Consider the following 21617-nt stretch of genomic DNA (forward strand, 5'->3'; position numbering starts at 1 on the left):
GTCCTGAGGACAGGATTAAGAACCCCTGCTCAGGACAGGGTTATGTAGGCTTCATCCCTTCTGTCTAATCTGTGCTACTCCCTTGCACATAACAGCTATTGCACCTTGTGGGCCTCCCTGCAAAAACAGAGGCAGAGAGACAGGTCTCTTGAAAACCCTAGGGGTGTCTACACTGTTAACAACTCAGTCCTTTCTGCTAACCTCCCAAATGCTCACTCTTATGAATGGATCATAGCATATCCATATACTTCATAAAGCATATAATTTAGAAAGAGGGCATATTGTTTAGTGGTGAGGGTAATGGGCTATATACTTGGCTCATTCAAGGCTGCATTTCTCTTAGGGTTAGTATGTTTTTTTTACTTATCTGCTAGTATCTCAATCAAAGCTTATCAGAGTATTTCTTGTAAATAAAATAAATCCCATTTTAGATATCTAGTTTTGAAATAAAACCACCAAAATGACAACCCTTAATTTGGCTAGTCATTTTTTTGTGGTGTGGATCATGTATTCTTTTATAAATCGGACAAATCTCGAGGCTATATTCTTGTCTCGTTAATTGTAACATGAAAATGTTTTGCTTTCAGGAGAGCTTATCACTGAAGCATGGCCACCCTCATGTTTACACTTTTCTGAAATTTGTTCCAGCCTCTGAAATTGCCTTCATTTTGGTTAAATTTTTCCAGTCGGTTTTAACCATCCTTAATTCTGAGTAATTTGTTTAATTATCTCTAACTCTGTTCTCTTTAATGATTTCAGGCTGTGTCCCTTTGTGAACATTTTGCCCCAGGGTCTTGAAAATTGCCATGAAAGTGGATAAGTCAAATTTCATGTCAAAGATCCAGGGTTTCACAAACCTCAAAGTGGACACATTTTTAAGTGCTTGAAATTAGAATAGTATTCATCTGTAGCTACTGAAAGAGGTGCTGTCAGATGTATTTGAAAATGTATGAAAACCATTCTTTTGCCTGATTTTAAGATAGTAGTAGTAGTAGTAATAATAAAACAGTACTCAGCTGCGAGTCAGTCGGTCATTGCTCCAGGCGAGATCTATGGGCGGATTAAACAAACTGTAGTGAAAGCTGTAACTTGGAAGCACCAGAGCCAAGAACAGTGATGTAATATGGGAATCGTCCTTTGATCTGCATTCCCCTGGCCATGTTACTCTAGCACCAGCATAGCAAACATCCATGTTATGTCTTACCTTTCCTCTACAACTTTGAGGCAGCTGAGCTTGTACCTGTTTGGTTATTGCTTATGACTACAAGACGCTGCCTGAGCAGCTTCTGAAGGGGGAATAGCTAAAGACCTTAGAGCAGTGGTTCCCAAACCTGGTCTTGGAGGCACCCCAGCCAGCCAGGTTTTCAGGATATCAACAATGAATATTCATGAGAGAGATCTGCATGCAGTGGAGGCAGTGCATACAAATCTCTCTCATGAATATTAATTGTGGATATCTTGAAAACCTGATTGGCTGGGGTGCCTCCAGGACCAGGTTCGGGAACTAGAGCAATGCTTCTCAAACTATTTCTGGAGGCACACCTAGCCAGTCAGGTTTTCAGCCTGAATATGAGAAAACTATTTTCAACTTACAAAGCATTTAAACACCTGCTGCAGTAATGGTGACTCTGTTAGTGGTCAGTCCACCTGTACTCAGCTTGCTACATATTTTTCTCAGAAGATTCATATGATTTTTTTTTCTTTTCAGGAAACATCAGCTCATGTTTTTGAGGATAGAGATGAATACAGTAGATCATATTTCTTTTGCAACTCTAGCACGTACTCTGTCCACATTTTATCTAATGTATTATAAATTCTTAATCTCCTGAGAATGTATCCATAGAAATCAGTAATTGTATGTTGTTGAGTAAATAATCAGACCTAGAGACTGAATGAGCATGGTCAAGGGAAAGAGTATTAAAACGTAATGAGTCCTACTCTGACCCCTGGGGATCGTTTCACCACACTGGAGAGTCTGAGGGACAGAAACAGATTCAAGTCAATGTATCAAAAAGAACCCAGATTGGATATAGGATGGAAACTATATGAGAACTGTACCAGTTATTTGAAATTTAGAGGTTGTTGCTGAGATGACTGGGTTGAATAGTGAATAGGATATAATAGGACCCAAAAACCTCTGTTTTCCTGGCACCCTAAGCCAACAGAAGACTAAAGGAGCAGGGGGGAACTTCTGCCTGCTTACTGGTGGGGGGGATGGTAATGAAGTCATATTCACAGTTGGGAAGAGGGACCTGATCATCATTAGCACCCAGAATGTTTTGGGGGGGGGAGGGGGGCACCTTTCCATGCCTACCTCCCTATGTGTATGATAAAGTGTCATAAAGTAATCTGAAAGTAGCGTTGCTTGCTCAACATTTTAAAAATAAGTCTTAAGAACAAATTTTAAAATAGTTGGCAACAGAAAAAAAAATCACAATAAACTCAGATTGGGTGCTCATCAAGACTGTATATCTGCTTTGCTCTGCTCTGTTCCTTGGCAATTAATCCTCTTAATATAAGTTAATTAGGGTTTTATATTCTGCCTTAACCTAAAAGCTCAAAGCAGATTACAATAATTAGAAATCTATAATCCCAGCAACTACAACAGCAGGATAAGATATCAATAACAAAATAATTAGTTCGTCGATCCTGCAGTGCTATAGAACTCAATCCAGTTCCAAATGTCCCCTTCAATTTAGGCTTTAGGCCCATGTTAACTGTTATTGTATAATTTTAACATGCCCCTTAAGATACAATATTCTGACTAAACAGCCAGTTTTCTAGTAACTTCCTAAAATCTTTATAAAGGCTGCCTTTGTATTTCTAAAATAGAGAACTCATAACATTGACCCTTGTCCCTTCTGTGATCTTGGACAAGTCACTTAGCCCTCCACTTACTCAGGTACAAACCTGGATTGTAAATCCTGAATGTAACTGGCCTTGAGCTACAACTGAAAAAGGTGCAAACAAATTGCTGGCTTCCTTTCCCTTTTGCCTCATTCAGGATGATGCTCAGCTGGAGAGCCCAGACCAAGCAGGAAGCTGGGCTATGGTTGACAGTGGCTCAGTTGCATGGCATCTTATGTGCAGTTCTGATCATTCTGTATTCTGAATGAGCAGCATTGGATACAAGCTATAGGGATCATCCTTGCCCTGTGGACAATGATTACTTCTAATTTTATTTTCTGAAATTAGTCCAAGTTGATCAACAAATTTAACACTAATCTTTTAATCTTCTTTATTAAAAGGGTTGAACACTTTGTGCCTGAAACTGACTTGACAGCCTGGGACTTCTGCTTCCTTGCTTACGGTAAGAAGCATTCAGCATTGCGTCCTGAAACTAAGCTCAATTATGTTCTTCAGTTTGCTTTTTAAACTCAAGACCCTTAAAAATTGTGCTTCATGGTGACTTCATTTACTTAGAAAGCCACAGCAGTGTGCTGGGTGTACAGCTGCTGCATGCAGTCTTGCATCCACACACTTCATGAATGGAGGGGAGGCTGGGCCATTTACATCAGCTATGATTGTCACAGCATGAACTGCTATTCTGGGCCTCTGGAAGGGTTGCAGACCTTGGCTGTGTAGTGGGCAGACACATCACTGTAGAAGGCTGCTAGCTGTAAATCTGGATGGTATCAACAGAAACTTTGATAAGAACATAAGCGTTGCCATAGTGGGACAGATCAAAGGTCCATCAAGGCCAGTATCCTATTTCCAACAGTGGCCAATCCAGGTCACAAATACCTGGCAGGATCCCAAAAGAATAAAACACATTTTATGCTGCTTATCCTAGAAATAAGCAATGGATTGTCCCAAGTCCATTCTAATGGACTACTCTTTTAGGAAATTATCCAAACCTATTTGAAACCCTGCTAAGCTAACTGCTTTTAGCATATTCTCTGGCAACGAATTCCAGAATTTAATTACCCATTGAGTGAAGAGATATTTTCTATATTTTGTTTTAAATTTGCTACTACTTAGCTTCATTGTATGCCCCCTAGTCCTAGTATTTTTGTAAAGAGTAAACAAGCGATTCATGTCTACCTGTTCTACTCCACTCATCATTTTATAGACCTCTATCATATCTCCCCTCAGCCATCTTTTCTCCAAGCTGAAGAGACCTAGCTGCTTTAGCCTTTCCTCTTAGGGAAGTTGTCCTATCCCCTTTATCATTTTTGTCACCCTTCTCTGTACCTTTCCTAATCCGCAATACCTTTTTTGAGATGCGTTGGCCAGAATTGCACACAGTATTTGCTCTTTTAGCTGCAGCTACACACTGAGCAGAGGGTATCAACTTATCAATGATGACACCTAGATTCTTTTCCTGGGCAGTGACTCCTAATGTGGAACCTTGCATCACGTAGCTATAGTTCGGGTTCCTCTTTCCCACATGCATCACTTTGCACTTGCTCACATTAAACGTCATCTGCCATTTAGATTCCCAGTCTCGTAAGATCCTCTTGCAAATTTTTTTTTTTTTTTTTTTTGCAAAATCATGTTTATTGACACTAATAAATGACCAATACAAGGAGAAACAGACGTCATGAAACAAATAGCCAACTTGGCCAAGAACTCACAGAATCAAACATGGAGAACATTAGTGTCATAAAACATTTTCCAGTAACCCTCCACCGTCCCACCTCCCCCCCCCCCCCCCCCCCCCCCCCCCCCCCGAAACTTCCATCTGAAAACGCTCCAGATCTTTCCTGGGAACCCCTAACGGTAGAGATTGAAATAAGAATAACAACCTAGGTAGGAGGTTCATTTTAATTGCTGAAATTCGTCCCCACCATGATAGCCACCCATTCTTCCATCTACTTAAGTCTCTGCGGAGTTCCCTAAATAAAGAGATATACTTTAATGAGCACAGTTGGGTCAAGTCCTGAGGGATCTGAATTCCTAGGTACCAAAACCCCTTTCCTGCTTTTTTTTGAACGCAAATGACTGTAACAATCTTTCACACTCCTGTTCTGGAATGGTTACCCGCATTAATTCAGATTTGTCATAATTAACTTTGAAGCCAGAGAATCCCCCAAATCTGTTAAGTTCTCTAATAATGATGGGCAGTGTCAACAAGGGGACTCCCACGTAGAATAAAATGTCATCTGTGAACAATGCAATTTTGTGTTCTTGCTCACCCCCCCCCCCCCCCCCCCCCAAGGTGTACTCCTCTAATATCTGGTAGTGACCAGACTCTCTGAGCCAGGGGTTCTATTGAGAGGGCGAATAGCAAGGTAGAGAGGGGACACCCCTGCCGAGTCCCCCTCTGGATGTTAAATTGATCTGAATAACCCCCGTTAACTTTTATTCTTGCCACCGGGGACTCATATAGACACTGTAACCATCACACAAATTTTGTACCAAAACCCATATACTTTATAACATCCCACAGATATGTCCAGTCCACCCTGTCGAAGGCCTTCTCTGCATCCATTGTTAACAAGGCCAGTGCATCTCCCTATGTCTGGTCACTTCATATAATATTCAGGGATCCTCTAATGTTGTCTGCCACCTGTCTTTTTGGTACAAAGCCAGACTGGTCTTTATGAATAAGCTAAGGGAGCAACTTATTCAGTCTATCTGCCATTACTTTGGCTAAATTTTTGAAGTCCACATTCAGTAGGGATATCGGTCTATAGGACCCATAGTTAGTCGGGTTCCTTCCTGGTTTAAGCGGAACCGATATTCCTGCCTCAAACATGCTAGTGGGGAGAGAGTGCCTCAAGAAACAAGCGTTACCCACCCTCCTCAAGAGAGGGGCCAATTCTGAAGCGTATATTTTATAGAATTTAGCTGTTTACCCATCTATTCCAGGTGCCTTGCCCCCCCCCCCCCCCAGAGTCCTTTTATCACCCTTAGTACTTCATCCAAGGATATTAGGGATTCTAACTCTTCTTGTTGATTATCTTCTTGTTATCGGATAGTTTCTTTAATCCCAACTCCTTCAGATATTCACGTATCTCCGATCTTGGGACCCCTATGTCTTTAGAATATAGCTTAGTGTAGAATTGTACAAACTGTTCTCTGATTTCCCTATCCCCGGCTCCTTTTATTTTGGTTATCATGAATTTAGACTGACGCTGTCGGAGAGAGCGTGCTAACATTCTCCCTGCCTTGTTGCTATACTCAAAAGATTTCTGCTGTACCAAGCGTCTACAAAATTACATCTTTCCTATCTGAATCCTTTGCAGATCTGACCTACATGCCATGAGTTTGGGCAAGATGCCCGGATTCTTCCCCCCCTGATGTAATGCCTCCAGACGAGCCAGTCACATTCTAATCTCCAGCTCTTGGGCACAGCGTTCCTGTTTGTGCTTAGCCCTCCGTTTAACTAGGTATCCCCATATAATAGACTTGAGGGCATCCAATAGGATCCCATCCGATACGTCCCTCCCATCTAATAGTCCTTTATAGTCTCTCGCACCTCCTGACAGACCTTCACGTCATCCAACAGAGATTCGTTCAGTCTCCAGAAGGTAGTCTTGCGTTCCTTCTCTAACCCCAAAAGGGACACCCACACCGAGGCATGGTCGGAAGCATGTATGCTTTCGATTTCAGTATCCCGGACCTGTCCCCATAGGGAACGGCTGCACCAGATCACATCTATTATATTGTATGTCTGTTGTGCATGTGAATAGAAAGAAAAAGTTCTCTGCCCCAGGTGTTGCAATCTCCACATGTCCAGTAGATCCAGCTCTTTAACAAATTGGAGAAGCTTACCCCTATAAGCCGAGGGTCCCCCCATTTACCCCTTTGGTGTGGTCTATGTCTGCCACCATCAAGTTAAAATCCCCTCCCATGATCACCCTTCCAGAGACGAACTGTACCAGGTCTTCCCCCAAGGAGTCAAAAAAAATTACCCTGGCCCACATTGGGAGCATACAAATTAATAAATGTAACCTGCTGATTAGAAATCTTCCCTGTTACCGCTATATATCATCCCTGATCCTCTGTATACACTCTCTCTTTAACAAAATGTACCCCCTCCCGTACACAGATTACCAGGCCCCCCGTTTTTCCCCCCCCCCCCCCCCCCCCCCCCAGAGTCCACAAGAGGAAAACATTCTCCCAACCTCTTTTGGCATAGCGATGACGTGGCCTTCTTCTGTATATGAATTTCTTGGAGCATTATTATATCCCACTTCGTGGTGTAACTCACGGAAAATAATACTCCTTTTCCCCGGGCTATTGAGACCATTCATGTTCCAAGATCCCAACCGCAACCCCCTCCCATCCCCCTTTACCCGTGTCCCCCAACAACCGGCCATCTCCTCTTCCGGCCAGTTAAATCCCGGAGGAAGTGTGCCCTCTCCAGAGGCCTGTATACTTTATCCATGTCCCAGTTCTTTCCAAAACTCCTTGCATCCATCACACTTGCACTCCCCAAGCAATTCTCCAAACTCACCATCTTCTAACAGAATGCCTCTACTACAGCTCCCCATTACATACACCATGTCCTTGTATTTTTCATGTTGTCTCTCCTGGCTCAGGTCTGGACTCAGTCGGGGGAGGGGAGCGCCTCTTCCCCCTTGCACCTTCACCCATCCGTTTTGCTGTTTTGGTGGGGAACCCATGCTCTGATTCTGGGCAGCGCCACTTGTTCCAGGCAAGTCTGTGCATCCAAAGTCTAAGAGGACCTTCCAAGATCCAGTAGTGGTTTGAATCTTCCGAGTCTGGTTTCCAACTGTTACTGTAATCTACATGGGAAAAGCCATCGATATCGCAAACCAGCTTTTTGCAAGTAAGCTGTAATCTCCCGGAAGTCCCTCCACTTTTGTAAAGTCGTCTTGGCCAGGTTTGGAAAACTTTAATCTTGCCATTCTTCCAAGTGATATCACCCATGGCCCGGGCCCTCCTCCAAACCAACTCTTTCACAGTATATTTATGAAAACAAGCGATGATATCCCTAGGCATTGCCCCCTTCTGAGGACCCAGGCTCTGATGAGCCCTGTTGATCGCAATGTGGTTTTGACCCTGGTCTCCAGAAGAACAGTCTCCTTGTTGTAATATGAACTTGCACAGTTCCTGAACAACTTTAACACTGTCATTAAACTGTTCCTCCTCAGGGATTCCCTTAAAGCACAGGTTGCAGCGCCTTGATCTATTCTCCAAGTCTTCTATCATAAGTTCCATGTATGCCCTTAGTTCGCGTTCCTGTTTTAGAGCCGTTTGTAAACCATGTATATCTTCCGTGATAGTTTCCACCCTCTCCTCCATCTCAACTACCCGATTTCCAGTCTCTCTGACCTCTTCATGCAGCTCAGCTACTGCCAACTGGATGTCCTTTCTGGTCGCTATCAGTTTGGATTTCAGCTCTTTAAACCAGTGGGCAAAGTCTTTCCTGGTAAGCTCAGTGTCACTGTCTAGCTGCTCTTCGGGGTCTGGATCTGCAAGAGTTCTCAGCTACCATTTTGGTGCCTCGTGTCACCGTTCTCAACACTGCGCTCACGCCTGTTAATAGCTTCCCTGCAGTGTATTTAAATTTTGCTAGCTTCTTTCGTGCCGCCATTCATGCATGGGCTGTATCAAATCACTTGTGGAGGAATCGAGCAGTATTTCTCGGGCTAATCTGGCAATTAAATTCAGGCACCAGCGGAGCTTCGTGGTCAAGCGGCCATCTTTCAGTGATGATGTCACTTCCTCCTTTAGGTTCTCAATTTCAAAGCAGATGGTCACTTCAAAATACCTAAAAAAAAAAATAAAATCCATCCGCTAAAGACATCCAAATCCTGACTTTGGAACGTTTCACACTACAGTTCATCCAAATAGTAAGGGGGAATGTTTTGGACAGGACTAGGGAGGGCCCAAAAGTAGGACGTCCAACAGTAGTTCCTTTCTTGTGTTTTCTGTTCTTACAATTTTATTGTAAGCTCCTTTGATATAGTATTATGTAATGCGGTATATCAAAGTTAATGAAATTGTAAACTGTACCAAAAGATATGACACCTGCAGGAACAGTAGGTATTTTTCTGTTCCTAGAGGGATCACATTTACAAAAAAAAATGTTAGTGGGATTTGAACCTGTGTCCCTTGGTTTACTGTCCACCGTGCTAACCTTGAGGGTCTGATCTGCAAGGATGTCTGTCTGGCCACTTTCATAAGAATGCTGCAGACCTGTGCCTTGTTTTCCCCTGTTTATAATTTAAACCATTTTGTTCAGGATGGACTTCTCCAGTGGAAGGACATCTTTCTCACATTATTTTTGAACCGGAAATCTGGACATCTTTCCTGTTCAAAAATTACTGCGATATTACTTTTTTTTAATGTTATGAGCAGGATGTCCCAATTCTGACATAGACGTTCTTTTGAAAATACCCCTCCACATATGATGCTTAGCAAGGTAGTTTCTGTGCTATGATGAGCCTTGAAGCCTCCCATACTGGGGTATAAGACACGTTCGTGAGCTGATCATTTGCTGCACTGTCCACCAGTTTTGTAATGAAAAGCTGTTAGCAATGGGTCTATAATTGGAAATACTGGAGACTTTCAGTGCTGGTGACCACCAAATTGTCGCTGCCTGAACTTGGAACCCAAGGAGAGAACCAGAAAGTACAGGATACTCACTGATGAGGAGCAAGGTAGGAATAAGGTCAAAGTCAAGCAGAGAGTGGAGCAGGATCAAGAGGTATCTAATGAGACAAATAGAATCTAGTGAGAAGTAGGCAGCCAAAGCACAAGATAACACCATGTAGTGCAGACCAAGCTCTGTTAAGAAAACCAAATGATTGGTTCAAGTAGGAGTCCAGTTAGGAAAAGGATGGTGCCTGCAGGAAACTGCAGCCATGGTGTGAACAAACCATGGGAAGGCACACTGATACCAGTTGATAGGAATTCAGAAATTCATCCCAGCAAAACTTTCCCAGGAGCTGAGGCCCCTGTAAACTGGTGGCAGAACTTTACCGGGCTGAAGGGGCTAGCTTGACTTTAAAGACCCAAATATATGTTGTTTATGTGAATGTAGCTGGCCTCTCTCTGAGGGGGTGAGGGTAGCCCTGGAGTCCTCAGTTCAGACAAAAATTAATAGACAAATAAAAAAAATAGACATATATTTGTTCAAAAGTTCCTTTTTATTCTCCTCTCCTGATGCTTCCTGGATGGGTACCCATGTTTTAAAGATCTATTTCAAGTTGTATTATTCTGTACTGTAGGAGTCACTAGTTTGCAATACTGGAATTCTGCAGATTAGTGACTTCATGGAAAACTAAGATGTGGTAAAACACCAATTTCTAGAAATTTGTGTGTGCCTCTGATCAAGGTCTTGCGCTCACCTATAGATTGTATAAAAGGAGTGACATTTAGTGTTTCAGAGATATATTATTGCACTCCGGGCAATTTAAGATTTTTTGATTATGGTGTACTACTTGCAATGTCAACACAATACGTAATGGAACATTATAATTGATAGTGAAGGCTAAAGCAAAGTTGTAACATATAGATAGGTAAGAAAGTAGGAAGAGTTAGAAAGTAAGGTGACTGGTTTGAAGAAAGTTGCACATGAGGTCAGAGAGATGGTTAAATATTATCTCAACTGGGGTAGGACTGGATAAACATGGCCTGCTGTTTATTTCTATTGCAAAATGGGGAATGCATGTGAATTTTTGGCAAGCCCAACCATCCTAAAATGATTATAAAATAAAGAATGCTTGATGACTGAGCCGCATAAAAAACAATAGTATTCTCATCAAAAAAACTTATGATCAGTTGATGCGTATTTTACACACTCATTAATGTGGTTTGTTCTTTGACTCTTATGCATGTTCATGTCACTATCTTTCAATGTACCATTATATTATAGATTGTAATTTATTTGCATGTCTTAAATGAAATTAGTTTGTTATAGTTTTATTATTTGTTTTTTTAATTAAATTTGCATGTCTGGCCTAAATTGCTCTACCCCTGACGCAGCCTTTTTAGTCGAAACGTTGCCATGTCGGGTGTTTGTTTTAGTAAATTGCCTACTTTCATGCCAGTTGGTTGGAATATATAAACATCCAGCCAGTGATCCACCCCTTAGTTCCTTTTTACTCTCCCAAGGCTTTTAATGCTCTCCAGCTGTGGGATCAGGCATGTTTTAATCATTTTTCTGAAGGATTTATAATCTGTTTCTACTCTGGCTTCCCTGGTGCTGTCACTGCTGGCTACTACTTTGGTTTCTCTCTGCCTCCAGCACAAAAATGGAGCTGCTTTTTTTTCTCCCTCACTAGGTGGTACTGTGTTTAAGAACCAGCACTGAATTAGCAGAACATTGTTTATAAGAGAAGGAGCCTGCTGAAAATGCAACAGAATATTGGTGAGATACAGAAGGGTTAGGAAAACAACATCGTCATACACTTAAAAGTGGATGCACCACAATTGTGACACACAATTCTTCTCATATTTACAAGGACTGCTATACAGACTTTTGTCATGACATATTCTGAAGACTGTGTGTGTTTATATATATATTTAATATAACATTTCTTAATATGTATAGGATAAAAGTTTACTCTAGTAATGTATCGCATGACATCCTGTTCCCAACCTAGAGTGGGCTCAGATTGTCATAGTCACAGATTTGCAACGTTTTGGAATCTATCTTTGCAAAATAGAGTATGATCATTCATTTAGAGGAGCATGTCTCAGACCTTTTTGTCCTGGTGTCTGATATAAGGATTGATTTAATTGGAGAATTGCAAATCGTTTGAATGTAAAATAAGTTGAGCATTTGTTTCAGATTTCAGACGGCGGTATTACCACTAGGGGGGTTCAATTGCTGTGTGAGGGCAAAAGTACACATGCAAAAATAATCCTGCAGTTGTCATGAAAGTCCACATGGATATAACTGTCAAAAGACAAGTTTGTTTATGTTTATTAAAACCTTGATATACCATCTGGATTGGCTGAGTGACACCTTGGACTAATGTGAAGAAAGGATGCATTTAATTAAATTTTTAACTCATGATTAATTACACAATTAAAAGTATTGTGTATTTCCCACTGTAGCTCCTTGTGACTCTGGACAAGTCACTTAGCCCTCCATTGCCCCAGGTACAAAATAAGTACCTGTATATGATATGTAAACCACTTATGATTTGATGTACCCCCTTTCTGTGGTTACAATCAATCTCCCTTCCCTAAAGAATTGATCTCCCTGTCTCCCACCCCTAGATCCAACATCTCTCCATTTCTCTTCCTTAAGTACATAAGTAATGCCACACTGGGACAAGACCAAGGGTCCATCGAGCCCAGCATCCTGACCACGACAGCGGCCAATCCAGGCCAAGGGCACTTGGCAAGCTTCCCAAACATACAAACATTCTATACATGTTATTCCTGGAATTGTGGATTTTTCCCAAGTCCATTTAGTAGTGGTTTATGGACTTGTCTTTTAGGAAACCGTCTAACCCCTTTTTAAACTCTGCCAAGCCAACGGCCTTCACCACGTTCTCCGGCAATGAATTCCAGAGTTTAATTATGCGTTGGGTGAAGAAAACTTTTCTCCAATTTGTTTTAAATTTACTACACTGTAGTTTCATCGCATGCCCCCTAGTCCTAGTATTTTTGGAAAGCGTGAACAGACGCTTCACATCCACCTGTTCCACTCCACTCATTAACCTTCCTTTCCTCTTCCCCCCCCCCCCCCCCGTCCTCTCTCTCACTCCCACCCCCTGTGAGCAGCACCAAGCTTTTCTCATGGCTGATGGAACTCACCACCTTGGCCATAGCTTCAACCAGTGGCCCCTCCACTACTACTACTACTACTTAACATTTCTAAAGCACTACCCGGGATACGCATCGCTGTACAATTTAACAAAGAAGGACAGTCCCTGCTCAAAGGAGCTTACAATTTAAAGGACAAAAAGTGCAGTCAATCAAATTGGGGCAGTCTAGATTTCCTGAATGGAGGTATAATGGTTAGGTGCCGAAAGCGACATTGAAGAGGTGGGCTTTGAGCAAGGATTTGAAGATGGGCAGGGAGGGGGCTTGGCTTATGGGCTCAGGGAGTTTATTCCAAGCATAGGGTGAGGCAAGGCAGAAAGGGCAGAGCCCGAAGTTGGCGGTGGTGGAGAAGGGTACTGAGAGGAGGGATTTGTCCTGTGAGCGGAGGTTACGGGTAGGAGTGTAAGGGGAGCTGAGAGTAGAGAGGTATTGAGGGGCTGCAGATCGCGTGCATTTGTAGGTTAGGAGAAGCTTGAACTGTATGTGGTACCTGATCGGGTGCCAGTGAAAAGACTTGAGGAGAGGGCTGATATGAGCATATCAGTCAAGGCGGAAGAGAAGACGCGCTGCAGAGTTCTGAACGGATTGAAGGGGGGATAGGTGGTTAAGTGGGAGGCCGGTGAGGAGTAGGTTGCAGTAGTCAAGGCGAGAGGTAATGAGAGAGTGGATAAGAGTTCGGGTGGTGTGCTCAGAGAGGAAGGGGCGAATTTTGCTGATGTTATAGAGAAAGAAGCAACAGGTCTTGGCTGTCTGCTGGATATACGCAGAGAAGGAGAGGGAGGCGTCGAAGATGACTCCGAGGTTGCGGGCAGATGAGACGGGGAGGATGAGGGTGTTGTTGACTGAAATAAGAGAGTGGAGGGAGAGGAGAAGTGGGTTTGGGTGGAAAGACAATGAGCTCAGTCTTGGCCATGTTCAGTTTCAGGTGGCGGTTGGACATCCAAGCAGCAATGTTGGATAGGCAGGCCGATACTTTGGCCTGGGTTTCCGCAGTGATGTCTGGTGTGGAGAGATAAAGCTGGGTGTCGTCAGCATAGAGATGATATTGGAAACCATGAGATGAGATCAGCGAGCCCAGGGAAGAGGTGTAGATTGAGAAAAGAAGGGGTCTGAGGACAGATCCCTGAGGAACTCCAACAGAGAGCGGGATGGGGGTAGAGGAAGATCCATGGGAATGTACTCTGAAGGTACGGTGGGATAGAGAAGAGGAGAACCAAGAGAGGACAGAGCCTTGGAATCCAAATGAGGATAGGTATGGTAAGGAGTAAATTGTGATTGACAGTGTCAAAAGCGGCGGATAGGTCGAGGAGGATGAAGATGGAGTAGTGGCCTTTGGATTTGGCAAGGAACAGGTCATTACAGACTTTAGTGAGTGCTGTTTCTGTCGAGTGTAGAGGGTGAAAACCGGATTGAAGTGGATCGCAGATGGCATATAAGGAGAGAAAATCAAGGCAGTGGCCATGAACAGCGCATTCAAGTATCTTGGAGAGGAAGGGTAGGAGGGAGATGGAGCGGTAGTTGGAAGGACAGGTAGGGTCCAGTGATGGTTTTTTGAGGAGTGTTGTGACTTCAGCATGCTTGAAGGTGTCAGGGACAGTTGCAGTGGAGAGAGAGAGGTTGAGGATATGACAGATGGGGGGGGTGATATTAGGAGAGATGGAGTTCAGTAAGTTGGTGGGGATGGGATCAGAGGAACAGGTGGTGCATTTCGAGGAGGAAAGAAGGTGGGCGGTTCCCTCCTCGGTGATATCAGGAAAAGAGGAGAAGGAAGCTTGGGATGGTTGGTTGAGGTGGGTGATTTCCTCCTCGGTGATATCAGGAAAAGAGGAGATGGAGGCCTGGGATGGTTGGTTGAGGGAGTGGGTTAAAGGGTGAAGAGGAGGAGGTGGCTTGGTAGTGAATTGAAGGTTGATCTTCTGCACCTTGTCGCGGAAATAGTCAGCCAGTGATTGAGGAGAGAGTGGGGGGAGGGGGGTGGGAGCAGAGGGCACTTTGAGGAGGGAGTTAAGGGTAGCGAAGAGACGACGAGGGTTGGAGCCGAGTGAATTAGTCAATTGGGTGTAATAGTCCTGTTTGGCAGGGAGGACTGGAAGGAGGATAGCATGAATTTGTAATGAATGAAGGATAGCATGAATTTGTAATGAATGAAGTCGGTATGGGTGCGAGATTTCCTCCAGCTCTGCTTATGGGTCTGCATCTCGCTACTCTGCAGGGTTTGGCATCTGCCTCCCTCCCAATCTTCCCCCTCCCCTCAGCCTACCTTAAATGTGCTCTTTTGTTGAAGCTTTCCTTCTGGCCTGCCTGCCTTCTCTGGCACTTTTGTGTTTTTGTATGGAAGGGACCAGTCAGAGGGAAAGCTTTGGAGCAGGCCTCATGCAGCGTATGTGGTTGGGAATGGAAGAGAGCAGAAGGGATGATGATTGGAGGAGATGGGAAATGCTGAAATGTGATTTAATTTTTTTTTAAATCCCAAGTAATAATGCATTAATTGCAAAGTTAACTGTGATTAACTTGTAACTCTGATGTGAAGAGTAGCTTTATAATATGGTACCTGGGGTGGGAGGGCACCTATGGGTCTTTATAAAATTGCCCCACAAAAGCAGCCGAACTTGCAGCTTAAAATGAAGCCACAGTTGTTTAAAGCAGTTTGAAAGCAGGTGTAAATGCATGGTTTAGAAAGTATATGTGTAAATTAAGTCTATGCCTTTACTTCACCCAAGATCCACTCCCAAACATGCCTAGACATGAGTCATGTAAAAGTAGCCATATTCTTGTGGGCACATGTATTTTTATGTAGGGATAATAAGTGCATTCAATGGGGCAGATATAACTTTAAGGCCATCACACTAATCCACAAGATCATCCATGGAATATTACCAAGTTACATGGTCAATCTATTAAACTTTCCGACCAGAAACATGTCCGTATCTTCACGATCATACCTTAACCTGCACCTTCCCAATTGCAAAGGACTAAAGTACAAAACATATCATGCATCTAACTTCCCCTGCCTCGGATCCCAACTCTGGAATGCTCTACCCAGATACATTTGGTCAATTAGTGAATACCTTCCCTTTAGAAAATTATTGAAAACCCATCTATTCAAACAGGTTTACACAAACGACTTGACCTATCATAAGCAAACAAGGAACCCATCTATTTACTGGTTCATCTTATCATTAACAACATGACTCGGAAATATCTCCTACCAATCCTTCTTACCCTCCATGCTCTTCCCAACTTCTCCTTTATCGCTCCACCTTCTTACCTATCCATATCCTTTCTCTCATACCTCTTTTATCCCATTTACTCCTTGCTCATTTGTCCTATCACATACCTCCTTTGTTGATTCTGATACTACAGATTGTATTCTCTTGTTACTATGTAACCCGCCTTGAGTCTGCGATGAGCGGGAAAGCGCGGGGTACAAATGTAGTAAATAAATATATACAATTACCCCATAAGATCCAGTTGCACTAAGCATCAGCACTAATGGGAGAAATTCCTTCATCCATCTGCCTGTTAATACATTTGTGTGATTGACATCATTTAGCCTGCACAGTTAGAAGCAACGTGGATTTTTTTTCCTAAGGCATAAATCTAGTGGTAGGAAAAGCTTGTGCAAAATTGTTTCAAGTGAATAACCGTTTTGCAGTACCTTTGGGCCAGCTCGGTGAGTTAAAACTGAGAACCAGACTCAAGTCAAGAAATGTGTAATGCTAGATACATAGATACATGATTGCTGTAGCGATCACGTTTACGGTTCCACAAAGTGAGTTTCTTACTGTAATCTATCCAGGCAGAACTCATTCAAGATATTAGCTGTGTGCTTTTTGCGGCTTGGCTTTGAAGAGCAGCATTATCCATTTTTTTTAAATGTTTTGAAAATGAATGCTTTTTTTTCATGTGGAATCTTCCCTCTTTTTTTGCATAAAATCAGGAGGCCGGGCATCGTGATTTCCCTCTAAAGTAATGCAAACCACCCATCATGCAGGTGCCGAGGAAGCCGTTCCCAATAAACATTTCTGGCTTGTGTCTATCAGACCGGCAGCAGCTGTGAAAATGTAAGATTTCTCACTTTGCCCGTCTACGAGCAATTTGGCTGAGTGGCCGGCGGTGTTGCTGCTGGTCCTTCAAGAGAACTTTCCCAGCCCAGACTCAGCCGATTTTGCTTAGATGTTACTGTTCCAGCACTGAGGAAACCTGAGAAGGAGACGCAGCCTTCCTGCAAATAACAGATGGTTACTGTTTAAATGCAGGGAAGAAGGAAAAAAAAAAAAAAAAGCAGAACTCTTTTCTACCCTGGCTGTGAGGTTAAGAAGGAGGGAGGTCTGTCGCAAACAGAAAAGTTGATTGGGTCGTTTCCTTAACCTATTTCATCGCGGTTGCACAGGGAGGGCGCTTTGAGCTCTTAGGGAGAGAGAACTTTGTTGATATTTCTAGCAGACTGGAGTCTTGAACATGAGTTGCATTGCACGGTAAGTTCCTGTGGCTTTTAATCACTGTCTTAATGAATAGCTGCCAGGATTGCTTGCGAATGCATCAAGACGTTTATTATGAAATGCACCAAATTTTGACAGACGGCGAGTTGCATGCAGCGAGATGTGTGCTGCAATGGATTCTTGTTGGTAAACGTACACTTCATGCATTTTTCTTATATTTTTTTGTGTGTAGTTTTTTTTTAATAGGGGGTTTTGGCAACACAATTTGCAAACTGCAGCACAGAGCGTGAATCTTTCCAGGGTAAACGGTCTGGAGTTCTTTAACTGTACTAGCGGACAAGCGCTATTAATTGGTTCAGAGCTTGTGCCAAAGCCTACTTACTCCAAAGGTCGCTGTGATGCTGTTACTTCTCTCTGGCGAAGAGCAGCACCTCAGGCAGAGGGGAGATCAAGTTGGAGAGGATTGGGGAGCCAGGGGACAGGGCATTGAGACGGTGCTGCTCAGCGGGGCCTGAGGTTTGCAGCGATGAAGGAAGTCTGGACATGGGCCATCAATAGTACGCGAATTGTCTCGCTGCTGTGCTGGAGTTGGATGAATAGAAATGATGGCAAAAACCAGGGTGACGTGAACTAATCTCTTGTTCAGTGGCGTCAAGCATTCATAGATTTTGACATCTTAGAGGATGTCATACTTAGTTTTGTTATTTTTTTTTTCAGGTAATTCTACAATTAAGGCAGTTTTATTACAATTTAAGGGGCCTGTTGAGTAAAGTGTACTTGGCAGTTAAATGGTGATTATGTATTCTAGGCACCCCTTGTGTGTATAAGTTTATAGAATGTAAGTGTACATTCTATAAACTTACTTACCTTGCCTATCTTACCTATCCTCATCTAAACAATCACCTCTTTATTTACTATATTGCAGCTATATCCATTCTATGTGACTTTGTAAACCTGATATACTATGTAAGCCACATTGAACCTGCTAATAAGTGGGAAATGCGGGGTATAAGCGTTACAAATAAATACACTTAACCCGTGAACATGCCACGCTATTCTGTAGCAGTGTATAAACGCAAGTGACCGTATACATGGGCTCCCACTTCTGCACATACGCCCGTAGGTACACCATATTAACTGCTGGCATAATTGTGGGTGCATAAATGGTAGGTGTACCGATATCGGGGTACACTAATACTCTATAATGAGCTTGAGTAAATTCCTATGTATCCTTGGGGCTTTGAAATGGAGGTGCCCGGTTGTAGAATTGTCCCCTTAGGGCTAGATTGTATATATGGCACTTGAAAATTTCACAGGGAAAAATATGCCTAGGCGTATTCTCTAAAGTATGCTTAAATTTTATAAAATAGGCTTAAATCTCCACTTCGGTATACAGAATACACCGAGCGCTGAAATTGGTGCCAATAAGCTTAATTGATATCTCAGTGCCTAAATCTATGTGCATGCATTCACACACCAATGAAAATGTGGCGTAAGTCCTAGCATGTGGATTTAGGCACACGGGGGCCATAATCTATAACTAGTCATGTAAATTTTGGAATGCCCGAGAAATGCCCATTTCCCCGCCTATAACCGTGCTCCTTATTGCCTGCACACGTTAGAAGTTCAGCGCACATCATTACAGAACATGCTTAGTGAGTTGTGTGCCTAAATTCTAATCAGTGCCAATTAGTGGTCATTATTGCTTGTTAAGAGAAAGGGAAATGGGACTTGATATACCGCCTTTCTGAGGTTTTTGCAACTACATTCAAAGCGGTTTACATATATTCAGGTACTTATTTTGTACCAGGGGCAATGGAGGGTTAAGTGACTTGCCCAGAGTCACAAGGAGCCGTAGTGGGAATTGAACTCAATCCCCCAGGATCAAAGTCCACTGCACTAACCACTAGGCTACTCCTGCACTGTTATCAGCACTTATTAGCTTAAGCTTAAATTATATGCACTGTTATAGAATCCATGCTGATTTTGGCGCTGATCTCTAGGCATGCTATATAGAATCCAGGGGAGAGTGGGCATATACTGTAATAACTTACATAAGTTTTAGAAATGCCCACACCTAATGAATGTGCGGTTTTTAACACCATGCTTTCATTGGCTTTGAAGGTAATTTTTTTACATTGGAAATCCATGAATCAGGTCACATATCAGGACTGGTGGAATTTGTTGTTCCAAACTTATAAGTATGAAACATATCTTGCAAAAAAAATCACTTAAGTTTGCCTTGCATGTGGAAAAATGGTCTCCCCTTGTATCTTATTTTCAAAATGTACCACGCTGTGCTTAATATCACTAGCTGCTGTTCTTTTACTGCATATGGCATGTGCATGTTTTTTTTTTTCCCTCTTCCTTTCTTCTTTTCTTCTATTGCCTTATACGCCGTGTATACTGTTTGTTGCACAGTGGTTTGTACTGTATTCAAAACCAATAAAAATATTAAACAAGAAATGCCCACACCTTGCCTATGGCCATGCCCCCTTTTCAACTATGTGACCACGCCACATTACAGAATCCGCTTAGTGAGTTGTGTGTGGAAATCTTAATGCCAATTAGTGCTGATAGTTGCTTATTAACATCCAATTGACAACACTGATTAACACCTAATCAGTTAAGTTAGTGTATTGTTATAGAATACGCTTTGATTTTCCGCATGGAAATTAAGGCGCGATATATAGAATCTGGCAGTTAACTACAAGCAGCATCGGAGGGTGAGAACTGGATGGGGTTATGGGCAGAGAATGGGGCTTGGACTGCACATCGCAGTGATCACATGGTACTAACCGCACGCTGTCACTTTGCAATTAGCAAGAGTGTGGTTCCAGCCTCCAAGTGGAAGTGTTAAGGGCATGGGCAGTAATTACAAATCATCATAATGTGTCAAAAATGTATTTTTCTGTCCGGCACCTACAAAGGATATGCTGGGCTGGGCACAACCCCAACAGTTACTGCATAGCTTTTCCACTCACGATGTGTTAATTATTGCAGTTTAACCGCAGTAAGGGCAAAACTTTACCACACTTTAGTAAAGAGGCCCCTAAGATGATTTATGATTTTTTTAAAAATCAAACACACCTTTACAAAAAATTGGTCCAGCAGGTATAATTGGCTAATTAGAACACTACTGACATTGGAAGCTGCTGTGGAATAGAAGAGCACCAGTTATTTAAGTATTGTAATTTTGGGGGTGAGGGGTTGGCTTGGTGCATGGCATCCTGATTTTATCTAAAAGAAGGGAAGATCTTATATTAAAAAAAACATTCATTTTCCTCTGTTCTTCTTGTCTTGCATCTCAGTTGTAACTAGCTTCCCCTATCCTATGATATCATGAGTCCCCCCCCCCCCCCCACCCCCTTTGACTTATCTTTGCCAACCACTGCATCATCAACAGTCCTTCAGCAGTGGTCACAGATTTTGTCGTCCTCTGGAGTCTCTTATTAAGATGTGCTGAGTCTTGGCTACTAGCTGATACCTCCCCTCACCAGTATGAATGTTGCCTTGACAGCATGACCTCTGTGCACCAGGGAGCAGAAACTGACCTTGGGAATCACCCCCTAGGTCTCCTATATGACCGCACGCAGTACTGGTTGTGTGGCTAAGACCTTTAAAAAAAAAAATGAAATCGATCCCACTAGCTTTCATTCATACTACCAAACGCGCACAAAAAAAAATCCAAATACTTAATGCTGCTCTGGCAAAGGACTATTTAGTTGTTCATAGGAAATTGGAAACCGAAAGAGTTTCAGCAAGAGACTTAATCTTTTGATCTATCAACATTTCTATTATTGATGCGGTGACACCATTAAACACTTTATGGAGGTACTATACAGAGATGCTTAGTTTCCTCTGAGGCAGCCTTCCCCTCTTTTAGAGCTGCTGTTTTTTTTTTTTTACCATCCACGAGCTCAAGGAAATCAACAAAACCTTAGGCAAGGCTGGGGATGTTTCCAGGCTATTGGAAGAATCAGTGACTGAAGTTCTTAAGCCTTTATTGTTTTTTTTTAATCCCACATTATTTAAAAAAACAATTTTGAATTCAATGTGACTTACGTACTGTAGGAAAGTTGAATTATGATAATTTAGAGATTAAAGATTGCATAGCAATAAAGCAATTATATAGCTTATATGATGTTATAATAGAAATGCCAAAGTTAGTATCTAGGGATGCAAACTTTATGAACAAAGTTTTTAGGGGTTATCAGAAGGAGAGGTAGTTGTCATTTTGCCTTATTTCTTTTGGGAGAGAATTTCACCATTTTGTTTCTAGATATGAAAAGCCGCTTGTGAGTATAGATGTGTACCTGATATTCTTCCAGTTAGGGAAATTCAGAATAAGATTAGTCTTTGACACCTAAGGTAGCATTTCATGCTGGGTGGTCTATCAGGTTTAGCATGTAATCTGGTGCCATTCCATAAAGTATTTTGTATATAAAGGTACAGATTTTGAAGATAGATCTTGCC

General features: G+C 42.5%; 1 protein-coding gene across 1 annotated transcript in view; it reads left to right on the forward strand.

Moving 5' to 3' along the window:
* Window positions 1–21617, forward strand: part of BMPR1B (bone morphogenetic protein receptor type 1B) — a 666288-nt gene that overhangs the window by 144527 nt on the left and 500144 nt on the right. The window contains exon 2 of the mRNA XM_030190709.1: window positions 3249–3310. The gene's annotated coding sequence lies outside the window, so the exon portion shown is untranslated. The remainder of the gene's footprint in view (window positions 1–3248; window positions 3311–21617) is intronic.

This window comes from Microcaecilia unicolor, chromosome 2 (assembly GCF_901765095.1).
Source record: "Microcaecilia unicolor chromosome 2, aMicUni1.1, whole genome shotgun sequence".
Lineage (NCBI taxonomy): Eukaryota > Metazoa > Chordata > Amphibia > Gymnophiona > Siphonopidae > Microcaecilia > Microcaecilia unicolor.